Genomic DNA, 6,232 nt, shown 5'->3' on the forward strand with positions numbered 1-6,232 from the left:
TCTCTTGGTATCGGCACACCTCTGCTTGTTTTACAACCACCTGGCAACACATGGTGACAGGGTGTTGAAACAGCTTAGTTGGTGAGGGCTGAACAGCCGTCAAAATGCCATGTTAGTTACACAGGCGCTGCTGACTGAGGAATTGGCTCAGACATTCAGTCACCCAGTACAGCACATTCACATTGCCTTTTGACTGAGCTGAGGGAGGGGAGAGGCCTGCCTGGCCACAAACATCACCACACACATCTCTGTGGGTGTGAGCAGAGCAGCAGAAACATTGGGCAGGTGAAGAGAAAAGCTACAGCCTCCTTCGCTATCTGATGCACACAGACAAGGAGACAAGGCTTGGGAGAGATGCTTGAAGCTGTTTGTTCCCAGCACCAGCAGTGACATCATTGTCCCACTAGTTCTCAACACTGTCCATAGGCTAAGGAAGCCAGCCATGGACACTATTTCTGCACTCTTCAGCCATACTGAATAACCCTCCCTCACGCATCTGCCCGGTGGTGGGATCTGCTGTGCCAGTGAGGACACCTTCCACAAGCTGAATATAGAGTCTAAGTACCTACCAGGCTTCCAAAAGGGTCAGTGGCAATTCTGCTGGCTCAAACTGATGTCCTGTGAAAGGGGACATACGTGCAGAAACCATCTTACTCACCACTAACATACAACCACCTCCCACAGTCACTGCTACCCAGGTACTGAGGTGGTCACAATCTGGCATCAGAGGTGAGGAGAAGGATGGGCAGAAGGACACATCTAAGTGCTTTGGGAGAGCACCCTGACAGCTCAAGCAAACGCCACTTTATGGGCATGTCTCATTCGCAGTCAAACAAAGCATCTCCTCACCAGAAAGTGTTTAACACTATCATTCCCACAGCAAATATGTTAATGTGAACAGTTTCAGTGTTGGCTACATTAACTACACAGCACATTGCCCAACAGAGTGGGGCAGAGCACCTTTGCCATGCCCGAGCTGCTGCATTCCTCCGCTTTTATAAATGGGTTAAAGTAGGCAATTCCCCATGGCAGGGCTCAAGTAAGAAAATACATACAACAGCCCTTCAGTCAGGCAGTAAACCAAAGATTTTTGGTAATTTTGGGACAGACATTTTCCTCCATGTTGTTAACTAAAAATATTTCTGCAGAGAATAGGTATCATCTCACAGAATAATCTTTTTTTCTGATTGCATCTCCTGAGCTCAGACATAGCCAAGTGCATGTGCAGTGCTGAGTATATGCCTGATTGCTGAATAAAGAGCAGCATTCAGATAGCTGGTGCAAGGAACACTATGCAGTAATAAGCAGTCAGTGTTCGGGAGATTTGGATAGTTCAGGGTATTTTCAATATATGGGTGCTTAATCTTTTTTGCTTTCTTGGCAGGATATTATTGCATGTAGCCCCATATAGCACATTGCATGATCACACAATAATTTAAGCAAAGTGAATTACAGCTTTTGTTGGCAAAACAACACAAAAGATACAAAGAGGGATGTAAATATGCATGCATACACGTATGTAAAGGAGACACAAAATATTTAAGAAGTCACAGGAATAAAAAAAAAAAAAAGAAGTTAGTGGTTTGAAGCTGTAGTTGGGAAAAGATGAAAAAATCCATCCATACTCATTCAAAATTACAGGTAGAATTTTTAGATAAGCAGAAATTAATTATACAAGCTGGAACTGGGCCAGGACACTGTCCTTTTCTATACTACACAACGTTATCATGTTTGAACATGCTTGTAGCAAATTGAGTCACAGGACACAAAGCTGAGCACAACTTTCCTCTGAGAGCAGGAACAAGCCAGCACAGCCCCCTCAGGGTCACCCTGGTCTTATTGTCATGGGACATCATGCTTTTGAATGCAATTTTTCCAGGGCCCTGCTAAATCAGTCAGGATCCAATCTCTGACTGAACACAGTGTTCAAGTACAAGGCACCACTGTCCTTCATGCTCTTGTAGCCATTTGTGCTAATGTACACCAGCTGAGAAGAGAGCTCACCAGGAATTAGATACTGAAAACACCCCTGTGCAGCTGACGCCAGGGAGCAATTCACAGGGGCCTGTAAGCTCTCTACTTGCACAGTGCTTTATTTACAGCTCATGTGGCAGAAAATGGGGGGACAAGAGGGGAAACACAACATTGCAGCTGACTGACAACCTCAGTCTTCTTTTTCACTCCTGACTGAAAGCACTGAGTACTTCTTACACCAATAGATCTTCCTGCAGGACCTTGTTTGCTCTCCCAATGAGGCTCTATCCTATGCAAGGCACCACCGTGATGACTTTTGCTTTACGGTCCTCTAATAAGCCTTCCTAATTTGAGAATAATGAAGACTGAAGGGTTCACATCCCTCAGGCCAGTCAAGGAAGAGGGCAGCCCAGGATAGTAGAGGTTGGGGAGAACACTAATATATTTTAATTGCTTGCTAAACTTTTCTTGTTTGTCTGGTACAGAAAGGGGCCCTCTTTGATCCATTAATTTCACTGCTGGCACATGATGGAGTGATTTCATCCCCCTCACCCTGCACGGGAGGATGTGGCAGCTGTCACAGGACCTTTCCTGGGGCAGCCATGTTTCTGCATAGCTTGGGATTAATGTTGAAAAGACACAAATAGGAAGATGGAAGGCAGTGCACACAATGCAAGAGGTGTTGGAAAACCTGCCTGCTCCAGATCGGTTGAGTCCATTTGCCAGCATTTTTTGAGGGACAGACACAGGACATGGTGCACTGTTGTGATGCACTGGATGGGACTGCCTGAGTGCACCCAGCAGAGGAGAGTTGATCCCCAAGGCAAGTGCAGGAGCAAAGGTCCTTCTCAACTACAGCTGCACTGTCAGCGGTGTGGAGAGTGTCAGGGGTTATGTCCTGAAGAATGGCAGTGTGGTTGTGTTCTGGGACAGACATGTGGGGACCCTTGCTGTACTGAAGACAATATCAGCCATTGCAATCATAAGTACCTTTGATTTCAGCTACATTTTTTTCCCCAAAGACATACATTATTTTCTGACTCTTTTTGCTGCTTATTGATCTGCCATTGAGTGCAGGCTGCCAAGAGATACTTCAGACAATAGAGTTCATTACAGTTCATTGTGCTCCCATTTTACATCACTCAGCCCTCTCCTCCTCTGTGCCTGACATTTTCAGCTACCCTGCAGCAAAGAACTTGGCCAGGAGGGAATTCCAATTCCACCTCTGTCCTCAGGGCCTGTCACTCAGTGCAACTCACCTGTAAGGGAGGCATTTACCCCCTAGTCATGTCTGCCATCTTCAGTTAAACACAAGCAGTGGGCTTTGGTTGATCGGTCCTTGGTTGTCTTCTGCTGAAGATGTCCATGGGTCCAAACTCCTAGCAGATGTTTCCCAGACAATGAGCTTGGTGGGAGATTTCTCTGAGCCAAAAGAGATGTCTCTTTGGAGAGGATGTAAATATTTTCTATAGTCCATTGACTAGACAGAGTCTAGATGCCAGTGAAAACCTAAGCATATAGCTGAGGTTTGAACCCCTAAAGCTTAGGTGAGCCCCTAAATACACACGCACACACACACACACTCTCTCCAATGCCAGTCATCTGAACAATCATAAAAGAAATGCTCTTCCAAGGGCAGTTGTGCCTCCTACTCAGGCCTCGGGCCAGCATAGCCTGTGTTTGAGAAATGCTTTATGCTTGGAGGAAAGAGGCTTGGAGATATCCCCTGCTAGACACTGGTTAGGGTGTCCCTGTTAGGGACATGCATGCCCACCTATGTGGTGAGGATAGCAGATCCTGGATGGAGCAGTGAATAACTCTTTTCTATCACTGTGTTCCTGTGCTTTGCTTAAAAGCTTTTTTTTAAACCTTGGCTCTTCAAAGAACCAAAGGGGTCAGTAAGTGCTGCTGACATCAGAATAAACCTATACTTGTCAAACTTGAGTACCGTTAGAGCTGTGATAATGTGATTATTTCCCTACATATTTTTACCCACTTTTTCATACCTAGTCCCAGCTCACCAGATTGTGGCTGAGGTGAAAGTAAGAAGAAAATCTATAGAGGAAAGCTAAGCGATCTCTTCCCACGTTCAGCACATTGTTGTCCATCTGGGAGATTTAGAGAGGCAATCTGATTTTTCAGTTGCTGTCCCAGTCACTGATAGCATCTCCAGGCCTCTTAAAAATCATTTGCTTCAGCTAAACCACTGTCAGTTGAGCCATTTAAAAAGCTCTGGTTGGATTTTATTTCAGTGAAATTTACAGAAGTAAAAAACCCCTGAGAAATACTTTTCTACTGTTCCAATCCTTCTTCAATCCCTTTTGATTATTATCTTTACTTTTCTCTCACACACTCCATTTATTTTTCTGTTTGGATTACTTGTAGTCAATTAGGAGTTTTCAAGTGTGCAGCTTGGCCAAAAGGTGAATATTTTTTAACCTGAAATTAAATTGGCAAACATTTATATCTTCAAAACAGAACCTGTCAATTAAAAATTTCAGTAATGAAAAATGTTTAGAATGGTATTGAAAAGATAAAAGCTCAAAACACTGAAACTTTCACACCTTTAGTTTCCCCTGCACCTCCATCCAAGGGTTCATTCTGGCTAGCAAGTGAAATCTCATGAATGCCTGCCTGCCTCTGGCACATGAACCCAGACAAAAAGCTAAAATTTGAATAAACTATACGGTATTTCAGCTAAGAGTTGGAAGTTAACCAATTTTGGTGAAGTATCCTGCATTTGAGTGGGACTTAATGCAGTTCCATTCCAGACGCAGAAAACAAAATTTTGTTTTCTTAACAAAAAATATGAGGTGCTGGCAGAATTGGCACGAAAATCACATTCAATTTTTGCATTAAGCTACTGCCAAAAAAGTAATTATTACTTATCAAAATAATGTTGTTGGAACTCAGAATTTTAAGGGTGAGTACCTTATATTCCCACATGATTTGAGACTGAAAACCAAAACCCCAATATTCACCTTTGTTTTTTTTCTGGTATCATTAAGGTCACAAGTGCACCTTGTGGATTTTGAGACTGGGAAGAACCACTGTCACAAGGCTACCCACACAAGCAGCAGCTGAGTCATTTCGCTGCAGCAAGCCCAGTGATTTACTGGGGGAAGGGAACAGGGCAGGTATATCAGGGGGTGCAGCTGTGACAGTGGAGGCCTGCAGCTGCACCCCTCATTGGGTTGCAGATAATGTCTCACTTCCTTTGGTGATGAACAGCAGTGCAGACATGGGTAATGACCCATTTGTCTGTCCAGCTTCATATAAAAACTGAGTATTGAGCCTTTCAATACTCAGTTAATAATAGCCTCTCCTGTGCTATTATTGACTTATTTCTCATCATTAGTACTTAACATCTATTTTCAGGATTTTCATGGGCTTGTGTATATATAATCCTATTTACCTTCATGTTTACTAGCTAGAGATTTTCTTTCCCTGGTTCACAGTTTTGCTCACCTTATGAATTATCTTCATTTACTAACATTTAATTTGTGTCAGCTGCTATAAGCTTCTTGGCTGAACACCACATTTTCTGTTCTGAATCTGACTTGGTGCATCTGAGTGTTTCTGCTATGTTCCACACTTTTAATTGCACCCCACAGGTAGTCTAGCATCCTCTGACTAACTCAGCTAGTCCATTTTCTTTATTTTTAGCTCCCCTAAAAATAACTGACTGCCCTCTCACCATTAAAGGTGATGCACAGCTCTGTATTTCCAAAAACATGTCAGTTCTTAGCATTTCTTTATAAATAACCTCTTGAGTGTTTTCCATTGTTTGGACCAGGGTAACCTCTGCAAAGATTAACTCCTTCCCTCAACTTTCCTACAGTCTTGGGGGTTGCGATTAATGACTGATGCCCAGATAAGGTGACATCATTGAAGACTTCCCTACCATCTTTGCCACCCCTGTCTTTGCCACTCCTCTTTAGTCTCAGTATGGGCTTTGTTTTACATAAACCATGTGCCAAACCTTGTCACTTGCTGGCTGACATGAGGGGTTCAAGATATCTCCAAAGTCTTGCAGGTTGGTTAGCAGGGATATCAGCAACTTTGTGGTGGTTTTCATCATGCAACACCCAGAAACACTTTCAGCCATTATAAAGGGAGATCCATCCCATTGAGACAATCTCCCATTCCCGTCTCTACTTCAATATTGTTTGTGTTTCGGTAACGTGATCAGTCTCCTTCATCCACTCACTCTCATCATCCAACCCCAAGAGTGTAGCCTCAACCCACAGCTAATAGT

The sequence above is a fragment of the Motacilla alba genome, chromosome 1A (assembly GCF_015832195.1).
Source record: "Motacilla alba alba isolate MOTALB_02 chromosome 1A, Motacilla_alba_V1.0_pri, whole genome shotgun sequence".
NCBI classification, from domain to species: domain Eukaryota; kingdom Metazoa; phylum Chordata; class Aves; order Passeriformes; family Motacillidae; genus Motacilla; species Motacilla alba.